This window comes from Ranitomeya variabilis, chromosome 2 (assembly GCF_051348905.1).
Source record: "Ranitomeya variabilis isolate aRanVar5 chromosome 2, aRanVar5.hap1, whole genome shotgun sequence".
Lineage (NCBI taxonomy): Eukaryota > Metazoa > Chordata > Amphibia > Anura > Dendrobatidae > Ranitomeya > Ranitomeya variabilis.
The window spans coordinates 141,114,362-141,128,326 of NC_135233.1; the positions used below are offsets into that span (position 1 = coordinate 141,114,362).

The window sequence follows — 13,965 nt, forward strand, 5'->3', positions numbered from 1 at the left end:
AAATATGAGCTTTTTTAGAGAGGTTAAAGTGTTTAAATAAACTAAAACCTTGTGCTTAGGGTTGTTGACAAATCTCGATGGCATTTTATTCTAATATTCACTCTTGGTCACCACACTAAACATGTAATCAAAAATGAAAATCTACAAAAGGGGAAAAATATTTTTTTCTGGATGAAATTTACAGTCAACAGTAAGGTTCCCATTAAAAGTCTGTGTATTGCTCTTGATAAGTGTCTTAAAAAAATCTGTTAGTGCAAACTTCATAAGAGAGCACACATTCAATAAACACTAGCTGCCTACGAAATCCAACACTTCATGTGCATTCACCAGGATGGCCGAGTGGTTAAGGCGTTGGACTTAAGATCCAATGGATATGTATCCTCGTGGGTTCGAACCCCACTCCTGGTATGAGTGGGTTTTACACTTGAAATTCTACAAGATTTCTGAAAAAAGAGTAATGTTTCAGCAAAAGAAATGTTCTTGTAGCCAGGTAGTGCAGTATTAACCCTTCAGTGCCCCTGACTATCACCCTTTAATGTTTATTTTTTTCCATTATGAGATGAATCTCTAGTACATTAGAGCATGATATTACATTAAGTTCCAAACTTAAAATTTGAGGGGCCTCGAACCCCACTCCTGGTATGAGTCTTATACTTGAAATTCTACAAGTTTCTGAAAATGGAGTAATGTTTGAGCAAAAGAAAAGTTCTTGTTGCCAGATAGCACAGTATTAAACCTTCAATGCACCTGACAATCGCCCTTTTATGTTTATTTTTTCCATTATGAGATGAATCTCTAGTACATTAGAGCATGATATTACAGTAAGCTCCAAACTTAAAAATTGAGGGGTTCGTACCTCATTCCTGGTATGAGTTGTACACTTGAAATTCTACAAGATTTCTGAATAATGATTAATATTTCAGCAAAAGAATTGTTCTTGTTGCCAGAGAGTGCAGTATTAACCCTTCAATTAACCCTTTAATATGCCCTTTTATGTTTATTTTTTCCATTATGAGATGAATCTCTAGTACCTTAGAGCATGATATTACAGTAAGCTCCAAACTTAAAAATTGAGGGGTTCGAACCTCATTTCTGGTATGAGTTTTACACTTGAAATTCTACAAGATTTCTAAAAAATGATTAGGTTTCTGAAAATGGAGTAATGTTTGAGCACAAGAAAAGTTTATGTTGCCCGATAGCACAGTATTAATCTTCAATATACCTGACTATCGCCCTTTTATGTTTATTTTTTCCATTATGAGATGAGTCTCTAGTACATTAGAGCATGATATTACAGTAAGTTCCAAACTTAAAAATTGAGGAAAATGTAGGGATTAAGGCAAATTTGAATATTTGAGGTAAATATTTAAACTACAGTCCCAAAGAAACATTTGATGTTAAAATAATATCAGAAATATAGTGCAATCCAGTCACAAAAAACATTATCTACTAGAGGGGGGTAATCCAGAAAAAAACATGGCCAGTGTGTGTAGGATGTCATGAAATGTAAAATACGCCTGAGAAAATCTGGTCTATGGTAAAGTTATGAATTTGACAAATATGAGCTTTTTTAGAGAGGTTAAAGTGTTTAAATAAACTAAAACCTTGTGCTTAGGGTTGTTGACAAATCTCGATGGCATTTTATTCTAATATTCACTCTTGGTCACCACACTAAACATGTAATCAAAAATGAAAATCTACAAAAGGGGAAAAATATTTTTTTCTGGATGAAATTTACAGTCAACAGTAAGGTTCCCATTAAAAGTCTGTGTATTGCTCTTGATAAGTGTCTTAAAAAAATCTGTTAGTGCAAACTTCATAAGAGAGCACACATTCAATAAACACTAGCTGCCTACGAAATCCAACACTTCATGTGCATTCACCAGGATGGCCGAGTGGTTAAGGCGTTGGACTTAAGATCCAATGGATATGTATCCTCGTGGGTTCGAACCCCACTCCTGGTATGAGTTTTACACTTGAAATTCTACAAGATTTCTGAAAAAAGAGTAATGTTTCAGCAAAAGAAATGTTCTTGTAGCCAGGTAGTGCAGTATTAACCCTTCAGTGCCCCTGACTATCACCCTTTAATGTTTATTTTTTTCCATTATGAGATGAATCTCTAGTACATTAGAGCATGATATTACATTAAGTTCCAAACTTAAAATTTGAGGGGCCTCGAACCCCACTCCTGGTATGAGTCTTATACTTGAAATTCTACAAGTTTCTGAAAATGGAGTAATGTTTGAGCAAAAGAAAAGTTCTTGTTGCCAGATAGCACAGTATTAAACCTTCAATGCACCTGACAATCGCCCTTTTATGTTTATTTTTTCCATTATGAGATGAATCTCTAGTACATTAGAGCATGATATTACAGTAAGCTCCAAACTTAAAAATTGAGGGGTTCGTACCTCATTCCTGGTATGAGTTGTACACTTGAAATTCTACAAGATTTCTGAATAATGATTAATATTTCAGCAAAAGAATTGTTCTTGTTGCCAGAGAGTGCAGTATTAACCCTTCAATTAACCCTTTAATATGCCCTTTTATGTTTATTTTTTCCATTATGAGATGAATCTCTAGTACCTTAGAGCATGATATTACAGTAAGCTCCAAACTTAAAAATTGAGGGGTTCGAACCTCATTTCTGGTATGAGTTTTACACTTGAAATTCTACAAGATTTCTAAAAAATGATTAGGTTTCTGAAAATGGAGTAATGTTTGAGCACAAGAAAAGTTTATGTTGCCCGATAGCACAGTATTAATCTTCAATATACCTGACTATCGCCCTTTTATGTTTATTTTTTCCATTATGAGATGAGTCTCTAGTACATTAGAGCATGATATTACAGTAAGTTCCAAACTTAAAAATTGAGGAAAATGTAGGGATTAAGGCAAATTTGAATATTTGAGGTAAATATTTAAACTACAGTCCCAAAGAAACATTTGATGTTAAAATAATATCAGAAATATAGTGCAATCCAGTCACAAAAAACATTATCTACTAGAGGGGGGTAATCCAGAAAAAAACATGGCCAGTGTGTGTAGGATGTCATGAAATGTAAAATACGCCTGAGAAAATCTGGTCTATGGTAAAGTTATGAATTTGACAAATATGAGCTTTTTTGGAGAGGTTAAAGTGTTTAAATAAACTAAAACCTTGTGCTTAGTGTTGTTGACAAATCTCGATGGCATTTTATTCTAATATTCACTCTTGGTCACCACACTAAACATGTAATCAAAAATGAAAATCTACAAAAGGGGAAAAATATTTTTTTCTGGATGAAATTTACAGTCAACAGTAAGGTTCCCATTAAAAGTCTGTGTATTGCTCTTGATAAGTGTCTTAAAAAAATCTGTTAGTGCAAACTTCATAAGAGAGCACACATTCAATAAACACTAGCTGCCTACGAAATCCAACACTTCATGTGCATTCACCAGGATGGCCGAGTGGTTAAGGCGTTGGACTTAAGATCCAATGGATATGTATCCTCGTGGGTTCGAACCCCACTCCTGGTATGAGTTTTACACTTGAAATTCTACAAGATTTCTGAAAAAAGAGTAATGTTTCAGCAAAAGAAATGTTCTTGTAGCCAGGTAGTGCAGTATTAACCCTTCAGTGCCCCTGACTATCATCCTTTAATGTTTATTTTTTTCCATTATGAGATGAATCTCTAGTACATTAGAGCATGATATTACATTAAGTTCCAAACTTAAAATTTGAGGGGCCTCGAACCCCACTCCTGGTATGAGTCTTATACTTGAAATTCTACAAGTTTCTGAAAATGGAGTAATGTTTGAGCAAAAGAAAAGTTCTTGTTGCCAGATAGCACAGTATTAAACCTTCAATGCACCTGACAATCGCCCTTTTATGTTTATTTTTTCCATTATGAGATGAATCTCTAGTACATTAGAGCATGATATTACAGTAAGCTCCAAACTTAAAAATTGAGGGGTTCGAACCTCATTCCTGGTATGAGTTGTACACTTGAAATTCTACAAGATTTCTGAATAATGATTAATATTTCAGCAAAAGAATTGTTCTTGTTGCCAGAGAGTGCAGAATTAACCCTTCAATTAACCCTTTAATATGCCCTTTTATGTTTATTTTTTCCATTATGAGATGAATCTCTAGTACCTTAGAGCATGATATTACAGTAAGCTCCAAACTTAAAAATTGAGGGGTTCGAACCTCATTTCTGGTATGAGTTTTACACTTGAAATTCTACAAGATTTCTAAAAAATTATTATTATTTCAGCAAAAGAATTGTTCTTGTTGCCAGAGAGTGCAGTATTAACCCTTCCATACGCCCATTTATGTTTATTTTTTCCATTATGAGATTAATCTCTAGTACATTAGAGCATGATATTACATTAAGTTCCAAACTTAAAAATTGAGGGGGTTCAAACCCCACTCCTGGTATGATTTTTATACTTCAAATTCTACAATGTTTCTGAAAATGGAGTAATGTTTGAGCACAAGAAAAGTTTGTGTTGCCCGATAGCACAGTATTAATCTTCAATATACCTGACTATCGCCCTTTTATGTTTATTTTTTTCCATTATGAGATGAATCTCTAGTACATTAGAGCATGATATTACATTAAGTTCCAAACTTAAAATTTGAGGGGCCTCGAACCCCACTCCTGGTATGAGTCTTATACTTGAAATTCTACAAGTTTCTGAAAATGGAGTAATGTTTGAGCAAAAGAAAAGTTCTTGTTGCCAGATAGCACAGTATTAAACATTCAATGCACCTGACAATCGCCCTTTTATGTTTATTTTTTCCATTATGAGATGAATCTCTAGTACATTAGAGCATGATATTACAGTAAGCTCCAAACTTAAAAATTGAGGGGTTCGTACCTCATTCCTGGTATGAGTTGTACACTTGAAATTCTACAAGATTTCTGAATAATGATTAATATTTCAGCAAAAGAATTGTTCTTGTTGCCAGAGAGTGCAGTATTAACCCTTCAATTAACCCTTTAATATGCCCTTTTATGTTTATTTTTTCCATTATGAGATGAATCTCTAGTACCTTAGAGCATGATATTACAGTAAGCTCCAAACTTAAAAATTGAGGGGTTCGAACCTCATTTCTGGTATGAGTTTTACACTTGAAATTCTACAAGATTTCTAAAAAATGATTAGGTTTCTGAAAATGGAGTAATGTTTGAGCACAAGAAAAGTTTATGTTGCCCGATAGCACAGTATTAATCTTCAATATACCTGACTATCGCCCTTTTATGTTTATTTTTTCCATTATGAGATGAGTCTCTAGTACATTAGAGCATGATATTACAGTAAGTTCCAAACTTAAAAATTGAGGAAAATGTAGGGATTAAGGCAAATTTGAATATTTGAGGTAAATATTTAAACTACAGTCCCAAAGAAACATTTGATGTTAAAATAATATCAGAAATATAGTGCAATCCAGTCACAAAAAACATTATCTACTAGAGGGGGGTAATCCAGAAAAAAACATGGCCAGTGTGTGTAGGATGTCATGAAATGTAAAATACGCCTGAGAAAATCTGGTCTATGGTAAAGTTATGAATTTGACAAATATGAGCTTTTTTGGAGAGGTTAAAGTGTTTAAATAAACTAAAACCTTGTGCTTAGTGTTGTTGACAAATCTCGATGGCATTTTATTCTAATATTCACTCTTGGTCACCACACTAAACATGTAATCAAAAATGAAAATCTACAAAAGGGGAAAAATATTTTTTTCTGGATGAAATTTACAGTCAACAGTAAGGTTCCCATTAAAAGTCTGTGTATTGCTCTTGATAAGTGTCTTAAAAAAATCTGTTAGTGCAAACTTCATAAGAGAGCACACATTCAATAAACACTAGCTGCCTACGAAATCCAACACTTCATGTGCATTCACCAGGATGGCCGAGTGGTTAAGGCGTTGGACTTAAGATCCAATGGATATGTATCCTCGTGGGTTCGAACCCCACTCCTGGTATGAGTTTTACACTTGAAATTCTACAAGATTTCTGAAAAAAGAGTAATGTTTCAGCAAAAGAAATGTTCTTGTAGCCAGGTAGTGCAGTATTAACCCTTCAGTGCCCCTGACTATCATCCTTTAATGTTTATTTTTTTCCATTATGAGATGAATCTCTAGTACATTAGAGCATGATATTACATTAAGTTCCAAACTTAAAATTTGAGGGGCCTCGAACCCCACTCCTGGTATGAGTCTTATACTTGAAATTCTACAAGTTTCTGAAAATGGAGTAATGTTTGAGCAAAAGAAAAGTTCTTGTTGCCAGATAGCACAGTATTAAACCTTCAATGCACCTGACAATCGCCCTTTTATGTTTATTTTTTCCATTATGAGATGAATCTCTAGTACATTAGAGCATGATATTACAGTAAGCTCCAAACTTAAAAATTGAGGGGTTCGAACCTCATTCCTGGTATGAGTTGTACACTTGAAATTCTACAAGATTTCTGAATAATGATTAATATTTCAGCAAAAGAATTGTTCTTGTTGCCAGAGAGTGCAGAATTAACCCTTCAATTAACCCTTTAATATGCCCTTTTATGTTTATTTTTTCCATTATGAGATGAATCTCTAGTACCTTAGAGCATGATATTACAGTAAGCTCCAAACTTAAAAATTGAGGGGTTCGAACCTCATTTCTGGTATGAGTTTTACACTTGAAATTCTACAAGATTTCTAAAAAATTATTATTATTTCAGCAAAAGAATTGTTCTTGTTGCCAGAGAGTGCAGTATTAACCCTTCCATACGCCCATTTATGTTTATTTTTTCCATTATGAGATTAATCTCTAGTACATTAGAGCATGATATTACATTAAGTTCCAAACTTAAAAATTGAGGGGGTTCAAACCCCACTCCTGGTATGATTTTTATACTTCAAATTCTACAATGTTTCTGAAAATGGAGTAATGTTTGAGCACAAGAAAAGTTTGTGTTGCCCGATAGCACAGTATTAATCTTCAATATACCTGACTATCGCCCTTTTATGTTTATTTTTTTCCATTATGAGATGAATCTCTAGTACATTAGAGCATGATATTACATTAAGTTCCAAACTTAAAATTTGAGGGGCCTCGAACCCCACTCCTGGTATGAGTCTTATACTTGAAATTCTACAAGTTTCTGAAAATGGAGTAATGTTTGAGCAAAAGAAAAGTTCTTGTTGCCAGATAGCACAGTATTAAACCTTCAATGCACCTGACAATCGCCCTTTTATGTTTATTTTTTCCATTATGAGATGAATCTCTAGTACATTAGAGCATGATATTACAGTAAGCTCCAAACTTAAAAATTGAGGGGTTCGTACCTCATTCCTGGTATGAGTTGTACACTTGAAATTCTACAAGATTTCTGAATAATGATTAATATTTCAGCAAAAGAATTGTTCTTGTTGCCAGAGAGTGCAGTATTAACCCTTCAATTAACCCTTTAATATGCCCTTTTATGTTTATTTTTTCCATTATGAGATGAATCTCTAGTACCTTAGAGCATGATATTACAGTAAGCTCCAAACTTAAAAATTGAGGGGTTCGAACCTCATTTCTGGTATGAGTTTTACACTTGAAATTCTACAAGATTTCTAAAAAATGATTAGGTTTCTGAAAATGGAGTAATGTTTGAGCACAAGAAAAGTTTATGTTGCCCGATAGCACAGTATTAATCTTCAATATACCTGACTATCGCCCTTTTATGTTTATTTTTTCCATTATGAGATGAGTCTCTAGTACATTAGAGCATGATATTACAGTAAGTTCCAAACTTAAAAATTGAGGAAAATGTAGGGATTAAGGCAAATTTGAATATTTGAGGTAAATATTTAAACTACAGTCCCAAAGAAACATTTGATGTTAAAATAATATCAGAAATATAGTGCAATCCAGTCACAAAAAACATTATCTACTAGAGGGGGGTAATCCAGAAAAAAACATGGCCAGTGTGTGTAGGATGTCATGAAATGTAAAATACGCCTGAGAAAATCTGGTCTATGGTAAAGTTATGAATTTGACAAATATGAGCTTTTTTGGAGAGGTTAAAGTGTTTAAATAAACTAAAACCTTGTGCTTAGTGTTGTTGACAAATCTCGATGGCATTTTATTCTAATATTCACTCTTGGTCACCACACTAAACATGTAATCAAAAATGAAAATCTACAAAAGGGGAAAAATATTTTTTTCTGGATGAAATTTACAGTCAACAGTAAGGTTCCCATTAAAAGTCTGTGTATTGCTCTTGATAAGTGTCTTAAAAAAATCTGTTAGTGCAAACTTCATAAGAGAGCACACATTCAATAAACACTAGCTGCCTATGAAATCCAACACTTCATGTGCATTCACCAGGATGGCCGAGTGGTTAAGGCGTTGGACTTAAGATCCAATGGATATGTATCCTCGTGGGTTCGAACCCCACTCCTGGTATGAGTTTTACACTTGAAATTCTACAAGATTTCTGAAAAAAGAGTAATGTTTCAGCAAAAGAAATGTTCTTGTAGCCAGGTAGTGCAGTATTAACCCTTCAGTGCCCCTGACTATCACCCTTTAATGTTTATTTTTTTCCATTATGAGATGAATCTCTAGTACATTAGAGCATGATATTACATTAAGTTCCAAACTTAAAATTTGAGGGGCCTCGAACCCCACTCCTGGTATGAGTCTTATTCTTGAAATTCTACAAGTTTCTGAAAATGGAGTAATGTTTGAGCAAAAGAAAAGTTCTTGTTGCCAGATAGCACAGTATTAAACCTTCAATGCACCTGACAATCGCCCTTTTATGTTTATTTTTTCCATTATGAGATGAATCTCTAGTACATTAGAGCATGATATTACAGTAAGCTCCAAACTTAAAAATTGAGGGGTTCGTACCTCATTCCTGGTATGAGTTGTACACTTGAAATTCTACAAGATTTCTGAATAATGATTAATATTTCAGCAAAAGAATTGTTCTTGTTGCCAGAGAGTGCAGTATTAACCCTTCAATTAACCCTTTAATATGCCCTTTTATGTTTATTTTTTCCATTATGAGATGAATCTCTAGTACCTTAGAGCATGATATTACAGTAAGCTCCAAACTTAAAAATTGAGGGGTTCGAACCTCATTTCTGGTATGAGTTTTACACTTGAAATTCTACAAGATTTCTAAAAAATGATTAGGTTTCTGAAAATGGAGTAATGTTTGAGCACAAGAAAAGTTTATGTTGCCCGATAGCACAGTATTAATCTTCAATATACCTGACTATCGCCCTTTTATGTTTATTTTTTCCATTATGAGATGAGTCTCTAGTACATTAGAGCATGATATTACAGTAAGTTCCAAACTTAAAAATTGAGGAAAATGTAGGGATTAAGGCAAATTTGAATATTTGAGGTAAATATTTAAACTACAGTCCCAAAGAAACATTTGATGTTAAAATAATATCAGAAATATAGTGCAATCCAGTCACAAAAAACATTATCTACTAGAGGGGGGTAATCCAGAAAAAAACATGGCCAGTGTGTGTAGGATGTCATGAAATGTAAAATACGCCTGAGAAAATCTGGTCTATGGTAAAGTTATGAATTTGACAAATATGAGCTTTTTTGGAGAGGTTAAAGTGTTTAAATAAACTAAAACCTTGTGCTTAGTGTTGTTGACAAATCTCGATGGCATTTTATTCTAATATTCACTCTTGGTCACCACACTAAACATGTAATCAAAAATGAAAATCTACAAAAGGGGAAAAATATTTTTTTCTGGATGAAATTTACAGTCAACAGTAAGGTTCCCATTAAAAGTCTGTGTATTGCTCTTGATAAGTGTCTTAAAAAAATCTGTTAGTGCAAACTTCATAAGAGAGCACACATTCAATAAACACTAGCTGCCTACGAAATCCAACACTTCATGTGCATTCACCAGGATGGCCGAGTGGTTAAGGCGTTGGACTTAAGATCCAATGGATATGTATCCTCGTGGGTTCGAACCCCACTCCTGGTATGAGTTTTACACTTGAAATTCTACAAGATTTCTGAAAAAAGAGTAATGTTTCAGCAAAAGAAATGTTCTTGTAGCCAGGTAGTGCAGTATTAACCCTTCAGTGCCCCTGACTATCACCCTTTAATGTTTATTTTTTTCCATTATGAGATGAATCTCTAGTACATTAGAGCATGATATTACATTAAGTTCCAAACTTAAAATTTGAGGGGCCTCGAACCCCACTCCTGGTATGAGTCTTATTCTTGAAATTCTACAAGTTTCTGAAAATGGAGTAATGTTTGAGCAAAAGAAAAGTTCTTGTTGCCAGATAGCACAGTATTAAACCTTCAATGCACCTGACAATCGCCCTTTTATGTTTATTTTTTCCATTATGAGATGAATCTCTAGTACATTAGAGCATGATATTACAGTAAGCTCCAAACTTAAAAATTGAGGGGTTCGTACCTCATTCCTGGTATGAGTTGTACACTTGAAATTCTACAAGATTTCTGAATAATGATTAATATTTCAGCAAAAGAATTGTTCTTGTTGCCAGAGAGTGCAGTATTAACCCTTCAATTAACCCTTTAATATGCCCTTTTATGTTTATTTTTTCCATTATGAGATGAATCTCTAGTACCTTAGAGCATGATATTACAGTAAGCTCCAAACTTAAAAATTGAGGGGTTCGAACCTCATTTCTGGTATGAGTTTTACACTTGAAATTCTACAAGATTTCTAAAAAATGATTAGGTTTCTGAAAATGGAGTAATGTTTGAGCACAAGAAAAGTTTATGTTGCCCGATAGCACAGTATTAATCTTCAATATACCTGACTATCGCCCTTTTATGTTTATTTTTTCCATTATGAGATGAGTCTCTAGTACATTAGAGCATGATATTACAGTAAGTTCCAAACTTAAAAATTGAGGAAAATGTAGGGATTAAGGCAAATTTGAATATTTGAGGTAAATATTTAAACTACAGTCCCAAAGAAACATTTGATGTTAAAATAATATCAGAAATATAGTGCAATCCAGTCACAAAAAACATTATCTACTAGAGGGGGGTAATCCAGAAAAAAACATGGCCAGTGTGTGTAGGATGTCATGAAATGTAAAATACGCCTGAGAAAATCTGGTCTATGGTAAAGTTATCAATTTGACAAATATGAGCTTTTTTGGAGAGGTTAAAGTGTTTAAATAAACTAAAACCTTGTGCTTAGTGTTGTTGACAAATCTCGATGGCATTTTATTCTAATATTCACTCTTGGTCACCACACTAAACATGTAATCAAAAATGAAAATCTACAAAAGGGGAAAAATATTTTTTTCTGGATGAAATTTACAGTCAACAGTAAGGTTCCCATTAAAAGTCTGTGTATTGCTCTTGATAAGTGTCTTAAAAAAATCTGTTAGTGCAAACTTCATAAGAGAGCACACATTCAATAAACACTAGCTGCCTACGAAATCCAACACTTCATGTGCATTCACCAGGATGGCCGAGTGGTTAAGGCGTTGGACTTAAGATCCAATGGATATGTATCCTCGTGGGTTCGAACCCCACTCCTGGTATGAGTTTTACACTTGAAATTCTACAAGATTTCTGAAAAAAGAGTAATGTTTCAGCAAAAGAAATGTTCTTGTAGCCAGGTAGTGCAGTATTAACCCTTCAGTGCCCCTGACTATCATCCTTTAATGTTTATTTTTTTCCATTATGAGATGAATCTCTAGTACATTAGAGCATGATATTACATTAAGTTCCAAACTTAAAATTTGAGGGGCCTCGAACCCCACTCCTGGTATGAGTCTTATACTTGAAATTCTACAAGTTTCTGAAAATGGAGTAATGTTTGAGCAAAAGAAAAGTTCTTGTTGCCAGATAGCACAGTATTAAACCTTCAATGCACCTGACAATCGCCCTTTTATGTTTATTTTTTCCATTATGAGATGAATCTCTAGTACATTAGAGCATGATATTACAGTAAGCTCCAAACTTAAAAATTGAGGGGTTCGAACCTCATTCCTGGTATGAGTTGTACACTTGAAATTCTACAAGATTTCTGAATAATGATTAATATTTCAGCAAAAGAATTGTTCTTGTTGCCAGAGAGTGCAGAATTAACCCTTCAATTAACCCTTTAATATGCCCTTTTATGTTTATTTTTTCCATTATGAGATGAATCTCTAGTACCTTAGAGCATGATATTACAGTAAGCTCCAAACTTAAAAATTGAGGGGTTCGAACCTCATTTCTGGTATGAGTTTTACACTTGAAATTCTACAAGATTTCTAAAAAATTATTATTATTTCAGCAAAAGAATTGTTCTTGTTGCCAGAGAGTGCAGTATTAACCCTTCCATATGCCCATTTATGTTTATTTTTTCCATTATGAGATTAATCTCTAGTACATTAGAGCATGATATTACATTAAGTTCCAAACTTAAAAATTGAGGGGGTTCAAACCCCACTCCTGGTATGATTTTTATACTTCAAATTCTACAAGGTTTCTGAAAATGGAGTAATGTTTGAACACAAGAAAAGTTTGTGTTGCCCGATAGCACAGTATTAATCTTCAATATACCTGACTATCGCCCTTTTATGTTTATTTTTTCCATTATGAGATGAATCTCTAGTACATTAGAGCATGATATTACAGTAAGTTCCAAACTTAAAAATTGAGGAAAATGTAGGGATTAAGGCCAATTTGAATATTTGAGGTAAATATTCAAACTACAGTCCCAAAGAAACATTTGATGTTAAAATAATATCAGAAATATAGTGCAATCCATTCACAAAAAACATTATCTACTAGAGGGGGGTAATCCAGAAAAAAACATGGCCAGTGTGCGTAGGATGTCATGAAATGTAAAATACGCCTGAGAAAATCTGGCCTATGGTAAAGTGATGAATTTGACAAATATGAGCTTTTTTGGAGAGGTTAAAGTGTTTAAATAAACTAAAACCTTGTGCTTAGTGTTGTTGACAAATCTCGATGGCATTTTATTCTAATATTCACTCTTGGTCACCACACTAAACATGTAATCAAAAATGAAAATCTACAAAAGGGGAAAAATATTTTTTTCTGGATGAAATTTACAGTCAACAGTAAGGTTCCCATTAAAAGTCTGTGTATTGCTCTTGATAAGTGTCTTAAAAAAATCTGTTAGTGCAAACTTCATAAGAGAGCACACATTCAATAAACACTAGCTGCCTACGAAATCCAAAACTTCATGTGCATTCACCAGGATGGCCGAGTGGTTAAGGCGTTGGACTTAAGATCCAATGGATATGTATCCTCGTGGGTTCAAACCCCACTCCTGGTATGAGTTTTACACTTGAAATTCTACAAGATTTCTGAAAAAAGAGTAATGTTTCAGCAAAAGAAATGTTCTTGTAGCCAGGTAGTGCAGTATTAACCCTTCAGTGCCCCTGACTATCATCCTTTAATGTTTATTTTTTTCCATTATGAGATGAATCTCTAGTACATTAGAGCATGATATTACATTAAGTTCCAAACTTAAAATTTGAGGGGCCTCGAACCCCACTCCTGGTATGAGTCTTATACTTGAAATTCTACAAGTTTCTGAAAATGGAGTAATGTTTGAGCAAAAGAAAAGTTCTTGTTGCCAGATAGCACAGTATTAAACCTTCAATGCACCTGACAATCGCCCTTTTATGTTTATTTTTTCCATTATGAGATGAATCTCTAGTACATTAGAGCATGATATTACAGTAAGTTCCAAACTTAAAAATTGAGGAAAATGTAGGGATTAAGGCCAATTTGAATATTTGAGGTAAATATTCAAACTACAGTCCCAAAGAAACATTTGATGTTAAAATAATATCAGAAATATAGTGCAATCCATTCACAAAAAACATTATCTACTAGAGGGGGGTAATCCAGAAAAAAACATGGCCAGTGTGCGTAGGATGTCATGAAATGTAAAATACGCCTGAGAAAATCTGGCCTATGGTAAAGTGATGAATTTGACAAATATGAGCTTTTT

General features: G+C 33.8%; 8 non-coding genes across 8 annotated transcripts; all 8 read left to right on the plus strand.

Annotated features, from left to right (window-relative positions):
- Window positions 1-325: 325 nt before the first annotated feature.
- TRNAL-UAA (transfer RNA leucine (anticodon UAA)) lies at window positions 326-408 on the plus strand. Its single transcript has one exon. It is a non-coding gene; the product is annotated as a tRNA-Leu (tRNA).
- Window positions 409-1,881: 1,473 nt separating this feature from the next.
- On the plus strand, window positions 1,882-1,964 carry TRNAL-UAA (transfer RNA leucine (anticodon UAA)). Its single transcript has one exon. It is a non-coding gene; the product is annotated as a tRNA-Leu (tRNA).
- Window positions 1,965-3,433: 1,469 nt separating this feature from the next.
- Window positions 3,434-3,516, plus strand: TRNAL-UAA (transfer RNA leucine (anticodon UAA)). The gene has a single exon. It is a non-coding gene; the product is annotated as a tRNA-Leu (tRNA).
- A 2,372-nt stretch (window positions 3,517-5,888) lies between these two features.
- On the plus strand, window positions 5,889-5,971 carry TRNAL-UAA (transfer RNA leucine (anticodon UAA)). The gene has a single exon. It is a non-coding gene; the product is annotated as a tRNA-Leu (tRNA).
- Window positions 5,972-8,343: 2,372 nt separating this feature from the next.
- On the plus strand, window positions 8,344-8,426 carry TRNAL-UAA (transfer RNA leucine (anticodon UAA)). The gene has a single exon. It is a non-coding gene; the product is annotated as a tRNA-Leu (tRNA).
- A 1,469-nt stretch (window positions 8,427-9,895) lies between these two features.
- TRNAL-UAA (transfer RNA leucine (anticodon UAA)) lies at window positions 9,896-9,978 on the plus strand. Its single transcript has one exon. It is a non-coding gene; the product is annotated as a tRNA-Leu (tRNA).
- Window positions 9,979-11,447: 1,469 nt separating this feature from the next.
- TRNAL-UAA (transfer RNA leucine (anticodon UAA)) lies at window positions 11,448-11,530 on the plus strand. The gene has a single exon. It is a non-coding gene; the product is annotated as a tRNA-Leu (tRNA).
- Window positions 11,531-13,198: 1,668 nt separating this feature from the next.
- On the plus strand, window positions 13,199-13,281 carry TRNAL-UAA (transfer RNA leucine (anticodon UAA)). Its single transcript has one exon. It is a non-coding gene; the product is annotated as a tRNA-Leu (tRNA).
- Window positions 13,282-13,965: the final 684 nt, after the last annotated feature.